This window comes from Astyanax mexicanus, unplaced genomic scaffold, assembly GCF_023375975.1.
Source record: "Astyanax mexicanus isolate ESR-SI-001 unplaced genomic scaffold, AstMex3_surface scaffold_37, whole genome shotgun sequence".
Classification (NCBI taxonomy): Eukaryota; Metazoa; Chordata; class Actinopteri; order Characiformes; family Acestrorhamphidae; genus Astyanax; species Astyanax mexicanus.
In genome coordinates this window covers 2680001-2690000 of record NW_026040047.1, presented here as the reverse complement: position 1 = coordinate 2690000, position 10000 = coordinate 2680001, and the positions used below count along the sequence as shown (strand labels likewise).

At 46.4% G+C, this 10000-nt stretch overlaps 31 non-coding genes and 14 pseudogenes across 31 annotated transcripts; all 45 read left to right on the top strand.

Moving 5' to 3' along the window:
- The window catches only part of LOC125793542 (5S ribosomal RNA), a 109-nt pseudogene extending 100 nt beyond the window's left edge, over positions 1–9 (top strand).
- A 110-nt stretch (positions 10–119) lies between these two features.
- Positions 120–238, top strand: LOC125793255 (5S ribosomal RNA). The gene has a single exon (XR_007432839.1). It is a non-coding gene; the product is annotated as a 5S ribosomal RNA (ribosomal RNA).
- Positions 239–348: 110 nt separating this feature from the next.
- LOC125793129 (5S ribosomal RNA) lies at positions 349–467 on the top strand. The gene has a single exon (XR_007432713.1). It is a non-coding gene; the product is annotated as a 5S ribosomal RNA (ribosomal RNA).
- A 110-nt stretch (positions 468–577) lies between these two features.
- LOC125793323 (5S ribosomal RNA) lies at positions 578–696 on the top strand. Its single transcript, XR_007432907.1, has one exon. It is a non-coding gene; the product is annotated as a 5S ribosomal RNA (ribosomal RNA).
- Positions 697–806: 110 nt separating this feature from the next.
- On the top strand, positions 807–925 carry LOC125793324 (5S ribosomal RNA). Its single transcript, XR_007432908.1, has one exon. It is a non-coding gene; the product is annotated as a 5S ribosomal RNA (ribosomal RNA).
- Positions 926–1035: 110 nt separating this feature from the next.
- LOC125793541 (5S ribosomal RNA) lies at positions 1036–1144 on the top strand (annotated as a pseudogene).
- Positions 1145–1254: 110 nt separating this feature from the next.
- LOC125793765 (5S ribosomal RNA) lies at positions 1255–1373 on the top strand. The gene has a single exon (XR_007433286.1). It is a non-coding gene; the product is annotated as a 5S ribosomal RNA (ribosomal RNA).
- Positions 1374–1483: 110 nt separating this feature from the next.
- LOC125793574 (5S ribosomal RNA) lies at positions 1484–1591 on the top strand (annotated as a pseudogene).
- A 110-nt stretch (positions 1592–1701) lies between these two features.
- Positions 1702–1820, top strand: LOC125793764 (5S ribosomal RNA). The gene has a single exon (XR_007433285.1). It is a non-coding gene; the product is annotated as a 5S ribosomal RNA (ribosomal RNA).
- A 110-nt stretch (positions 1821–1930) lies between these two features.
- On the top strand, positions 1931–2039 carry LOC125793555 (5S ribosomal RNA; annotated as a pseudogene).
- A 110-nt stretch (positions 2040–2149) lies between these two features.
- LOC125793293 (5S ribosomal RNA) lies at positions 2150–2268 on the top strand. The gene has a single exon (XR_007432877.1). It is a non-coding gene; the product is annotated as a 5S ribosomal RNA (ribosomal RNA).
- Positions 2269–2378: 110 nt separating this feature from the next.
- On the top strand, positions 2379–2497 carry LOC125793763 (5S ribosomal RNA). The gene has a single exon (XR_007433284.1). It is a non-coding gene; the product is annotated as a 5S ribosomal RNA (ribosomal RNA).
- Positions 2498–2607: 110 nt separating this feature from the next.
- Positions 2608–2726, top strand: LOC125793292 (5S ribosomal RNA). The gene has a single exon (XR_007432876.1). It is a non-coding gene; the product is annotated as a 5S ribosomal RNA (ribosomal RNA).
- A 110-nt stretch (positions 2727–2836) lies between these two features.
- LOC125793762 (5S ribosomal RNA) lies at positions 2837–2955 on the top strand. The gene has a single exon (XR_007433283.1). It is a non-coding gene; the product is annotated as a 5S ribosomal RNA (ribosomal RNA).
- A 110-nt stretch (positions 2956–3065) lies between these two features.
- On the top strand, positions 3066–3184 carry LOC125793761 (5S ribosomal RNA). The gene has a single exon (XR_007433282.1). It is a non-coding gene; the product is annotated as a 5S ribosomal RNA (ribosomal RNA).
- Positions 3185–3294: 110 nt separating this feature from the next.
- Positions 3295–3413, top strand: LOC125793759 (5S ribosomal RNA). Its single transcript, XR_007433280.1, has one exon. It is a non-coding gene; the product is annotated as a 5S ribosomal RNA (ribosomal RNA).
- A 110-nt stretch (positions 3414–3523) lies between these two features.
- On the top strand, positions 3524–3642 carry LOC125793758 (5S ribosomal RNA). Its single transcript, XR_007433279.1, has one exon. It is a non-coding gene; the product is annotated as a 5S ribosomal RNA (ribosomal RNA).
- Positions 3643–3752: 110 nt separating this feature from the next.
- Positions 3753–3871, top strand: LOC125793757 (5S ribosomal RNA). The gene has a single exon (XR_007433278.1). It is a non-coding gene; the product is annotated as a 5S ribosomal RNA (ribosomal RNA).
- Positions 3872–3981: 110 nt separating this feature from the next.
- Positions 3982–4100, top strand: LOC125793756 (5S ribosomal RNA). The gene has a single exon (XR_007433277.1). It is a non-coding gene; the product is annotated as a 5S ribosomal RNA (ribosomal RNA).
- A 110-nt stretch (positions 4101–4210) lies between these two features.
- Positions 4211–4319, top strand: LOC125793567 (5S ribosomal RNA; annotated as a pseudogene).
- Positions 4320–4429: 110 nt separating this feature from the next.
- On the top strand, positions 4430–4538 carry LOC125793566 (5S ribosomal RNA; annotated as a pseudogene).
- Positions 4539–4648: 110 nt separating this feature from the next.
- On the top strand, positions 4649–4767 carry LOC125793441 (5S ribosomal RNA). Its single transcript, XR_007433025.1, has one exon. It is a non-coding gene; the product is annotated as a 5S ribosomal RNA (ribosomal RNA).
- A 110-nt stretch (positions 4768–4877) lies between these two features.
- Positions 4878–4996, top strand: LOC125793135 (5S ribosomal RNA). Its single transcript, XR_007432719.1, has one exon. It is a non-coding gene; the product is annotated as a 5S ribosomal RNA (ribosomal RNA).
- Positions 4997–5106: 110 nt separating this feature from the next.
- LOC125793540 (5S ribosomal RNA) lies at positions 5107–5215 on the top strand (annotated as a pseudogene).
- Positions 5216–5325: 110 nt separating this feature from the next.
- Positions 5326–5444, top strand: LOC125793755 (5S ribosomal RNA). Its single transcript, XR_007433276.1, has one exon. It is a non-coding gene; the product is annotated as a 5S ribosomal RNA (ribosomal RNA).
- Positions 5445–5554: 110 nt separating this feature from the next.
- LOC125793548 (5S ribosomal RNA) lies at positions 5555–5663 on the top strand (annotated as a pseudogene).
- Positions 5664–5773: 110 nt separating this feature from the next.
- LOC125793753 (5S ribosomal RNA) lies at positions 5774–5892 on the top strand. The gene has a single exon (XR_007433274.1). It is a non-coding gene; the product is annotated as a 5S ribosomal RNA (ribosomal RNA).
- Positions 5893–6002: 110 nt separating this feature from the next.
- LOC125793554 (5S ribosomal RNA) lies at positions 6003–6111 on the top strand (annotated as a pseudogene).
- Positions 6112–6221: 110 nt separating this feature from the next.
- LOC125793752 (5S ribosomal RNA) lies at positions 6222–6340 on the top strand. Its single transcript, XR_007433273.1, has one exon. It is a non-coding gene; the product is annotated as a 5S ribosomal RNA (ribosomal RNA).
- A 110-nt stretch (positions 6341–6450) lies between these two features.
- On the top strand, positions 6451–6569 carry LOC125793242 (5S ribosomal RNA). Its single transcript, XR_007432826.1, has one exon. It is a non-coding gene; the product is annotated as a 5S ribosomal RNA (ribosomal RNA).
- Positions 6570–6679: 110 nt separating this feature from the next.
- Positions 6680–6798, top strand: LOC125793751 (5S ribosomal RNA). The gene has a single exon (XR_007433272.1). It is a non-coding gene; the product is annotated as a 5S ribosomal RNA (ribosomal RNA).
- Positions 6799–6908: 110 nt separating this feature from the next.
- LOC125793565 (5S ribosomal RNA) lies at positions 6909–7017 on the top strand (annotated as a pseudogene).
- A 110-nt stretch (positions 7018–7127) lies between these two features.
- On the top strand, positions 7128–7236 carry LOC125793564 (5S ribosomal RNA; annotated as a pseudogene).
- Positions 7237–7346: 110 nt separating this feature from the next.
- LOC125793440 (5S ribosomal RNA) lies at positions 7347–7465 on the top strand. The gene has a single exon (XR_007433024.1). It is a non-coding gene; the product is annotated as a 5S ribosomal RNA (ribosomal RNA).
- Positions 7466–7575: 110 nt separating this feature from the next.
- On the top strand, positions 7576–7694 carry LOC125793134 (5S ribosomal RNA). Its single transcript, XR_007432718.1, has one exon. It is a non-coding gene; the product is annotated as a 5S ribosomal RNA (ribosomal RNA).
- Positions 7695–7804: 110 nt separating this feature from the next.
- On the top strand, positions 7805–7913 carry LOC125793539 (5S ribosomal RNA; annotated as a pseudogene).
- A 110-nt stretch (positions 7914–8023) lies between these two features.
- Positions 8024–8142, top strand: LOC125793750 (5S ribosomal RNA). Its single transcript, XR_007433271.1, has one exon. It is a non-coding gene; the product is annotated as a 5S ribosomal RNA (ribosomal RNA).
- Positions 8143–8252: 110 nt separating this feature from the next.
- LOC125793547 (5S ribosomal RNA) lies at positions 8253–8361 on the top strand (annotated as a pseudogene).
- A 110-nt stretch (positions 8362–8471) lies between these two features.
- Positions 8472–8590, top strand: LOC125793749 (5S ribosomal RNA). The gene has a single exon (XR_007433270.1). It is a non-coding gene; the product is annotated as a 5S ribosomal RNA (ribosomal RNA).
- A 110-nt stretch (positions 8591–8700) lies between these two features.
- Positions 8701–8809, top strand: LOC125793553 (5S ribosomal RNA; annotated as a pseudogene).
- Positions 8810–8919: 110 nt separating this feature from the next.
- LOC125793747 (5S ribosomal RNA) lies at positions 8920–9038 on the top strand. Its single transcript, XR_007433268.1, has one exon. It is a non-coding gene; the product is annotated as a 5S ribosomal RNA (ribosomal RNA).
- Positions 9039–9148: 110 nt separating this feature from the next.
- Positions 9149–9267, top strand: LOC125793746 (5S ribosomal RNA). Its single transcript, XR_007433267.1, has one exon. It is a non-coding gene; the product is annotated as a 5S ribosomal RNA (ribosomal RNA).
- A 110-nt stretch (positions 9268–9377) lies between these two features.
- Positions 9378–9496, top strand: LOC125793745 (5S ribosomal RNA). Its single transcript, XR_007433266.1, has one exon. It is a non-coding gene; the product is annotated as a 5S ribosomal RNA (ribosomal RNA).
- Positions 9497–9606: 110 nt separating this feature from the next.
- Positions 9607–9725, top strand: LOC125793744 (5S ribosomal RNA). The gene has a single exon (XR_007433265.1). It is a non-coding gene; the product is annotated as a 5S ribosomal RNA (ribosomal RNA).
- Positions 9726–9835: 110 nt separating this feature from the next.
- LOC125793743 (5S ribosomal RNA) lies at positions 9836–9954 on the top strand. Its single transcript, XR_007433264.1, has one exon. It is a non-coding gene; the product is annotated as a 5S ribosomal RNA (ribosomal RNA).
- The last annotated feature ends 46 nt before the right edge of the window (positions 9955–10000 follow it).

The window sequence follows — 10000 nt, the reverse complement described above, 5'->3', positions numbered from 1 at the left end:
CTGTAAGCTTTTCCCCTCTTGCTTCCATTACCATGGTCTTGTTATACATTACTAGTTTGTTATCTGAAACCCAACATAGATGAAGTTGCATAAGTAGTCTTGATGAGAGCTCTGCAATGGCTTACGGTCACACTACCCTGAGAACGCCAGATCTCGTCTGATCTCGGAAGCTAAGCAGGGTTTGGCCTGGTTAGTACTTGGATGGGAGACCACCTGGGAATACCAGGTGCTGTAAGCTTTTCCCCTCTTGCTTCCATTACCATGGTCTTGTTATACATTACTAGTTTGTTATCTGAAACCCAACATAGATGAAGTTGCATAAGTAGTCTTGATGAGAGCTCTGCAATGGCTTACGGTCACACTACCCTGAGAACGCCCGATCTCGTCTGATCTCGGAAGCTAAGCAGGGTTTGACCTGGTTAGTACTTGGATGGGAGACCACCTGGGAATACCAGGTGCTGTAAGCTTTTCCCCTCTTGCTTCCATTACCATGGTCTTGTTATACATTACTAGTTTGTAATCTGAAACCCAACATAGATGAAGTTGCATAAGTAGTCTTGATGAGAGCTCTGCAATGGCTTACGGTCACACTACCCTGAGAATGCCCGATCTCGTCTGATCTCGGAAGCTAAGCAGGGTTTGGCCTGGTTCGTACTTGGATGGGAGACCACCTGGGAATACCAGGTGCTGTAAGCTTTTCCCCTCTTGCTTCCATTACCATGGTCTTGTTATACATTACTAGTTTGTTATCTGAAACCCAACATAGATGAAGTTGCATAAGTAGTCTTGATGAGAGCTCTGCAATGGCTTACGGTCACACTACCCTGAGAACGCCCGATCTCGTCTGATCTCGGAAGCTAAGCAGGGTTTGGCCTGTTTAGTACTTGGATGGGAGACCACCTTGGAATACCAGGTGCTGTAAGCTTTTCCCCTCTTGCTTCCATTACCATGGTCTTGTTATACATTACTAGTTTGTTATCTGAAACCCAACATAGATGAAGTTGCATAAGTAGTCTTGATGAGAGCTCTGCAATGGCTTACGGTCACACTACCCTGAGAACGCCTGATCTCGGAAGCTAAGCAGGGTTTGGCCTGGTTAGTACTTGGATGGGAGACCACCTGGGAATACCAGGTGCTGTAAGCTTTTCCCCTCTTGCTTCCATTACCATGGTCTTGTTATACATTACTAGTTTGTTATCTGAAACCCAACATAGATGAAGTTGCATAAGTAGTCTTGATGAGAGCTCTGCAATGGCTTACGGTCACACTACCCTGAGAACGCCCGATCTCGTCTGATCTCGGAAGCTAAGCAGGGTTTGGCCTGGTTAGTACTTGGATGGGAGACCACCTGGGAATACCAGGTGCTGTAAGCTTTTCCCCTCTTGCTTCCATTACCATGGTCTTGTTATACATTACTAGTTTGTTATCTGAAACCCAACATAGATGAAGTTGCATAAGTAGTCTTGATGAGAGCTCTGCAATGGCTTACGTCACACTACCCTGAGAACGCCTGATCTCGGAAGCTAAGCAGGGTTTGGCCTGGTTAGTACTTGGATGGGAGACCACCTGGGAATACCAGGTGCTGGAAGCTTTTCCCCTCTTGCTTCCATTACCATGGTCTTGTTATACATTACTAGTTTGTTATCTGAAACCCAACATAGATGAAGTTGCATAAGTAGTCTTGATGAGAGCTCTGCAATGGCTTACGGTCACACTACCCTGAGAACGCCCGATCTCGTCTGATCTCGGAAGCTAAGCAGGGTTTGGCCTGGTTAGTACTTGGATGGGAGACCACCTGGGAATACCAGGTGCTGTAAGCTTTTCCCCTCTTGCTTCCATTACCATGGTCTTGTTATACATTACTAGTTTGTTATCTGAAACCCAACATAGATGAAGTTGCATAAGTAGTCTTGATGAGAGCTCTGCAATGGCTTTCGGTCACACTACCCTGAGAACGCCTGATCTCGGAAGCTAAGCAGGGTTTGACCTGGTTAGTACTTGGATGGGAGACCACCTGGGAATACCAGGTGCTGTAAGCTTTTCCCCTCTTGCTTCCATTACCATGGTCTTGTTATACATTACTAGTTTGTTATCTGAAACCCAACATAGATGAAGTTGCATAAGTAGTCTTGATGAGAGCTCTGCAATGGCTTACGGTCACACTACCCTGAGAACGCCCGATCTCGTCTGATCTCGGAAGCTAAGCAGGGTTTGGCCTGGTTAGTACTTGGATGGGAGACCACCTGGGAATACCAGGTGCTGGAAGCTTTTCCCCTCTTGCTTCCATTACCATGGTCTTGTTATACATTACTAGTTTGTTATCTGAAACCCAACATAGATGAAGTTGCATAAGTAGTCTTGATGAGAGCTCTGCAATGGCTTACGGTCACACTACCCTGAGAACGCCCGATCTCGTCTGATCTCGGAAGCTAAGCAGGGTTTGGCCTGGTTAGTACTTGGATGGGAGACCACCTGGGAATACCAGGTGCTGTAAGCTTTTCCCCTCTTGCTTCCATTACCATGGTCTTGTTATACATTACTAGTTTGTTATCTGAAACCCAACATAGATGAAGTTGCATAAGTAGTCTTGATGAGAGCTCTGCAATGGCTTACGGTCACACTACCCTGAGAACGCCCGATCTCGTCTGATCTCGGAAGCTAAGCAGGGTTTGGCCTGGTTAGTACTTGGATGGGAGACCACCTGGGAATACCAGGTGCTGGAAGCTTTTCCCCTCTTGCTTCCATTACCATGGTCTTGTTATACATTACTAGTTTGTTATCTGAAACCCAACATAGATGAAGTTGCATAAGTAGTCTTGATGAGAGCTCTGCAATGGCTTACGGTCACACTACCCTGAGAACGCCCGATCTCGTCTGATCTCGGAAGCTAAGCAGGGTTTGGCCTGGTTAGTACTTGGATGGGAGACCACCTGGGAATACCAGGTGCTGTAAGCTTTTCCCCTCTTGCTTCCATTACCATGGTCTTGTTATACATTACTAGTTTGTTATCTGAAACCCAACATAGATGAAGTTGCATAAGTAGTCTTGATGAGAGCTCTGCAATGGCTTACGGTCACACTACCCTGAGAACGCCCGATCTCGTCTGATCTCGGAAGCTAAGCAGGGTTTGGCCTGGTTAGTACTTGGATGGGAGACCACCTGGGAATACCAGGTGCTGTAAGCTTTTCCCCTCTTGCTTCCATTACCATGGTCTTGTTATACATTACTAGTTTGTTATCTGAAACCCAACATAGATGAAGTTGCATAAGTAGTCTTGATGAGAGCTCTGCAATGGCTTACGGTCACACTACCCTGAGAACGCCCGATCTCGTCTGATCTCGGAAGCTAAGCAGGGTTTGGCCTGGTTAGTACTTGGATGGGAGACCACCTGGGAATACCAGGTGCTGTAAGCTTTTCCCCTCTTGCTTCCATTACCATGGTCTTGTTATACATTACTAGTTTGTTATCTGAAACCCAACATAGATGAAGTTGCATAAGTAGTCTTGATGAGAGCTCTGCAATGGCTTACGGTCACACTACCCTGAGAACGCCCGATCTCGTCTGATCTCGGAAGCTAAGCAGGGTTTGGCCTGGTTAGTACTTGGATGGGAGACCACCTGGGAATACCAGGTGCTGTAAGCTTTTCCCCTCTTGCTTCCATTACCATGGTCTTGTTATACATTACTAGTTTGTTATCTGAAACCCAACATAGATGAAGTTGCATAAGTAGTCTTGATGAGAGCTCTGCAATGGCTTACGGTCACACTACCCTGAGAACGCCCGATCTCGTCTGATCTCGGAAGCTAAGCAGGGTTTGGCCTGGTTAGTACTTGGATGGGAGACCACCTGGGAATACCAGGTGCTGTAAGCTTTTCCCCTCTTGCTTCCATTACCATGGTCTTGTTATACATTACTAGTTTGTTATCTGAAACCCAACATAGATGAAGTTGCATAAGTAGTCTTGATGAGAGCTCTGCAATGGCTTACGGTCACACTACCCTGAGAACGCCCGATCTCGTCTGATCTCGGAAGCTAAGCAGGGTTTGGCCTGGTTAGTACTTGGATGGGAGACCACCTGGGAATACCAGGTGCTGTAAGCTTTTCCCCTCTTGCTTCCATTACCATGGTCTTGTTATACATTACTAGTTTGTTATCTGAAACCCAACATAGATGAAGTTGCATAAGTAGTCTTGATGAGAGCTCTGCAATGGCTTACGGTCACACTACCCTGAGAATGTCTGATCTCGGAAGCTAAGCAGGGTTTGGCCTGGTTAGTACTTGGATGGGAGACCACCTGGGAATACCAGGTGCTGTAAGCTTTTCCCCTCTTGCTTCCATTACCATGGTCTTGTTATACATTACTAGTTTGTTATCTGAAACCCAACATAGATGAAGTTGCATAAGTAGTCTTGATGAGAGCTCTGCAATGGCTTACGGTCACACTACCCTGAGAATGTCTGATCTCGGAAGCTAAGCAGGGTTTGGCCTGGTTAGTACTTGGATGGGAGACCACCTGGGAATACCAGGTGCTGTAAGCTTTTCCCCTCTTGCTTCCATTACCATGGTCTTGTTATAAATTACTAGTTTGTAATCTGAAACCCAACATAGATGAAGTTGCATAAGTAGTCTTGATGAGAGCTCTGCAATGGCTTACGGTCACACTACCCTGAGAACGCCCGATCTCGTCTGATCTCAGAAGCTAAGCAGGGTTTGGCCTGGTTCGTACTTGGATGGGAGACCACCTGGGAATACCAGGTGCTGTAAGCTTTTCCCCTCTTGCTTCCATTACCATGGTCTTGTTATACATTACTAGTTTGTTATCTGAAACCCAACATAGATGAAGTTGCATAAGTAGTCTTGATGAGAGCTCTGCAATGGCTTACGGTCACACTACCCTGAGAACGCCCGATCTCGTCTGATCTCGGAAGCTAAGCAGGGTTTGGCCTGTTTAGTACTTGGATGGGAGACCACCTGGGAATACCAGGTGCTGTAAGCTTTTCCCCTCTTGCTTCCATTACCATGGTCTTGTTATACATTACTAGTTTGTTATCTGAAACCCAACATAGATGAAGTTGCATAAGTAGTCTTGATGAGAGCTCTGCAATGGCTTACGGTCACACTACCCTGAGAACGCCTGATCTCGGAAGCTAAGCAGGGTTTGGCCTGGTTAGTACTTGGATGGGAGACCACCTGGGAATACCAGGTGCTGTAAGCTTTTCCCCTCTTGCTTCCATTACCATGGTCTTGTTATACATTACTAGTTTGTTATCTGAAACCCAACATAGATGAAGTTGCATAAGTAGTCTTGATGAGAGCTCTGCAATGGCTTACGGTCACACTACCCTGAGAACGCCCGATCTCGTCTGATCTCGGAAGCTAAGCAGGGTTTGGCCTGGTTAGTACTTGGATGGGAGACCACCTGGGAATACCAGGTGCTGTAAGCTTTTCCCCTCTTGCTTCCATTACCATGGTCTTGTTATACATTACTAGTTTGTTATCTGAAACCCAACATAGATGAAGTTGCATAAGTAGTCTTGATGAGAGCTCTGCAATGGCTTACGGTCACACTACCCTGAGAACGCCTGATCTCGGAAGCTAAGCAGGGTTTGGCCTGGTTAGTACTTGGATGGGAGACCACCTGGGAATACCAGGTGCTGGAAGCTTTTCCCCTCTTGCTTCCATTACCATGGTCTTGTTATACATTCCTAGTTTGTTATCTGAAACCCAACATAGATGAAGTTGCATAAGTAGTCTTGATGAGAGCTCTGCAATGGCTTACGGTCACACTACCCTGAGAACGCCCGATCTCGTCTGATCTCGGAAGCTAAGCAGGGTTTGGCCTGGTTAGTACTTGGATGGGAGACCACCTGGGAATACCAGGTGCTGTAAGCTTTTCCCCTCTTGCTTCCATTACCATGGTCTTGTTATACATTACTAGTTTGTTATCTGAAACCCAACATAGATGAAGTTGCATAAGTAGTCTTGATGAGAGCTCTGCAATGGCTTTCGGTCACACTACCCTGAGAACGCCTGATCTCGGAAGCTAAGCAGGGTTTGACCTGGTTAGTACTTGGATGGGAGACCACCTGGGAATACCAGGTGCTGTAAGCTTTTCCCCTCTTGCTTCCATTACCATGGTCTTGTTATACATTACTAGTTTGTTATCTGAAACCCAACATAGATGAAGTTGCATAAGTAGTCTTGATGAGAGCTCTGCAATGGCTTACGGTCACACTACCCTGAGAACGCCCGATCTCGTCTGATCTCGGAAGCTAAGCAGGGTTTGGCCTGGTTAGTACTTGGATGGGAGACCACCTGGGAATACCAGGTGCTGTAAGCTTTTCCCCTCTTGCTTCCATTACCATGGTCTTGTTATACATTACTAGTTTGTTATCTGAAACCCAACATAGATGAAGTTGCATAAGTAGTGTTGATGAGAGCTCTGCAATGGCTTACGGTCACACTACCCTGAGAACGCCCGATCTCGTCTGATCTCGGAAGCTAAGCAGGGTTTGGCCTGCTTAGTACTTGGATGGGAGACCACCTGGGAATACCAGGTGCTGTAAGCTTTTCCCCTCTTGCTTCCATTACCATGGTCTTGTTATACATTACTAGTTTGTTATCTGAAACCCAACATAGATGAAGTTGCATAAGTAGTCTTGATGAGAGCTCTGCAATGGCTTACGGTCACACTACCCTGAGAACGCCCGATCTCGTCTGATCTCGGAAGCTAAGCAGGGTTTGGCCTGGTTAGTACTTGGATGGGAGACCACCTGGGAATACCAGGTGCTGTAAGCTTTTCCCCTCTTGCTTCCATTACCATGGTCTTGTTATACATTACTAGTTTGTTATCTGAAACCCAACATAGATGAAGTTGCATAAGTAGTCTTGATGAGAGCTCTGCAATGGCTTACGGTCACACTACCCTGAGAATGTCTGATCTCGGAAGCTAAGCAGGGTTTGGCCTGGTTAGTACTTGGATGGGAGACCACCTGGGAATACCAGGTGCTGTAAGCTTTTCCCCTCTTGCTTCCATTACCATGGTCTTGTTATACATTACTAGTTTGTTATCTGAAACCCAACATAGATGAAGTTGCATAAGTAGTCTTGATGAGAGCTCTGCAATGGCTTACGGTCACACTACCCTGAGAATGTCTGATCTCGGAAGCTAAGCAGGGTTTGGCCTGGTTAGTACTTGGATGGGAGACCACCTGGGAATACCAGGTGCTGTAAGCTTTTCCCCTCTTGCTTCCATTACCATGGTCTTGTTATAAATTACTAGTTTGTAATCTGAAACCCAACATAGATGAAGTTGCATAAGTAGTCTTGATGAGAGCTCTGCAATGGCTTACGGTCACACTACCCTGAGAACGCCCGATCTCGTCTGATCTCAGAAGCTAAGCAGGGTTTGGCCTGGTTCGTACTTGGATGGGAGACCACCTGGGAATACCAGGTGCTGTAAGCTTTTCCCCTCTTGCTTCCATTACCATGGTCTTGTTATACATTACTAGTTTGTTATCTGAAACCCAACATAGATGAAGTTGCATAAGTAGTCTTGATGAGAGCTCTGCAATGGCTTACGGTCACACTACCCTGAGAACGCCCGATCTCGTCTGATCTCGGAAGCTAAGCAGGGTTTGGCCTGTTTAGTACTTGGATGGGAGACCACCTGGGAATACCAGGTGCTGTAAGCTTTTCCCCTCTTGCTTCCATTACCATGGTCTTGTTATACATTACTAGTTTGTTATCTGAAACCCAACATAGATGAAGTTGCATAAGTAGTCTTGATGAGAGCTCTGCAATGGCTTACGGTCACACTACCCTGAGAACGCCTGATCTCGGAAGCTAAGCAGGGTTTGGCCTGGTTAGTACTTGGATGGGAGACCACCTGGGAATACCAGGTGCTGTAAGCTTTTCCCCTCTTGCTTCCATTACCATGGTCTTGTTATACATTACTAGTTTGTTATCTGAAACCCAACATAGATGAAGTTGCATAAGTAGTCTTGATGAGAGCTCTGCAATGGCTTACGGTCACACTACCCTGAGAACGCCCGATCTCGTCTGATCTCGGAAGCTAAGCAGGGTTTGGCCTGGTTAGTACTTGGATGGGAGACCACCTGGGAATACCAGGTGCTGTAAGCTTTTCCCCTCTTGCTTCCATTACCATGGTCTTGTTATACATTACTAGTTTGTTATCTGAAACCCAACATAGATGAAGTTGCATAAGTAGTCTTGATGAGAGCTCTGCAATGGCTTACGGTCACACTACCCTGAGAACGCCTGATCTCGGAAGCTAAGCAGGGTTTGGCCTGGTTAGTACTTGGATGGGAGACCACCTGGGAATACCAGGTGCTGGAAGCTTTTCCCCTCTTGCTTCCATTACCATGGTCTTGTTATACATTACTAGTTTGTTATCTGAAACCCAACATAGATGAAGTTGCATAAGTAGTCTTGATGAGAGCTCTGCAATGGCTTACGGTCACACTACCCTGAGAACGCCCGATCTCGTCTGATCTCGGAAGCTAAGCAGGGTTTGGCCTGGTTAGTACTTGGATGGGAGACCACCTGGGAATACCAGGTGCTGTAAGCTTTTCCCCTCTTGCTTCCATTACCATGGTCTTGTTATACATTACTAGTTTGTTATCTGAAACCCAACATAGATGAAGTTGCATAAGTAGTCTTGATGAGAGCTCTGCAATGGCTTTCGGTCACACTACCCTGAGAACGCCTGATCTCGGAAGCTAAGCAGGGTTTGACCTGGTTAGTACTTGGATGGGAGACCACCTGGGAATACCAGGTGCTGTAAGCTTTTCCCCTCTTGCTTCCATTACCATGGTCTTGTTATACATTACTAGTTTGTTATCTGAAACCCAACATAGATGAAGTTGCATAAGTAGTCTTGATGAGAGCTCTGCAATGGCTTACGGTCACACTACCCTGAGAACGCCCGATCTCGTCTGATCTCGGAAGCTAAGCAGGGTTTGGCCTGGTTAGTACTTGGATGGGAGACCACCTGGGAATACCAGGTGCTGTAAGCTTTTCCCCTCTTGCTTCCATTACCATGGTCTTGTTATACATTACTAGTTTGTTATCTGAAACCCAACATAGATGAAGTTGCATAAGTAGTGTTGATGAGAGCTCTGCAATGGCTTACGGTCACACTACCCTGAGAACGCCCGATCTCGTCTGATCTCGGAAGCTAAGCAGGGTTTGGCCTGGTTAGTACTTGGATGGGAGACCACCTGGGAATACCAGGTGCTGTAAGCTTTTCCCCTCTTGCTTCCATTACCATGGTCTTGTTATACATTACTAGTTTGTTATCTGAAACCCAACATAGATGAAGTTGCATAAGTAGTCTTGATGAGAGCTCTGCAATGGCTTACGGTCACACTACCCTGAGAACGCCCGATCTCGTCTGATCTCGGAAGCTAAGCAGGGTTTGGCCTGGTTAGTACTTGGATGGGAGACCACCTGGGAATACCAGGTGCTGTAAGCTTTTCCCCTCTTGCTTCCATTACCATGGTCTTGTTATACATTACTAGTTTGTTATCTGAAACCCAACATAGATGAAGTTGCATAAGTAGTCTTGATGAGAGCTCTGCAATGGCTTACGGTCACACTACCCTGAGAACGCCCGATCTCGTCTGATCTCGGAAGCTAAGCAGGGTTTGGCCTGGTTAGTACTTGGATGGGAGACCACCTGGGAATACCAGGTGCTGTAAGCTTTTCCCCTCTTGCTTCCATTACCATGGTCTTGTTATACATTACTAGTTTGTTATCTGAAACCCAACATAGATGAAGTTGCATAAGTAGTCTTGATGAGAGCTCTGCAATGGCTTACGGTCACACTACCCTGAGAACGCCCGATCTCGTCTGATCTCGGAAGCTAAGCAGGGTTTGGCCTGGTTAGTACTTGGATGGGAGACCACCTGGGAATACCAGGTGCTGTAAGCTTTTCCCCTCTTGCTTCCATTACCATGGTCTTGTTATACATTACTAG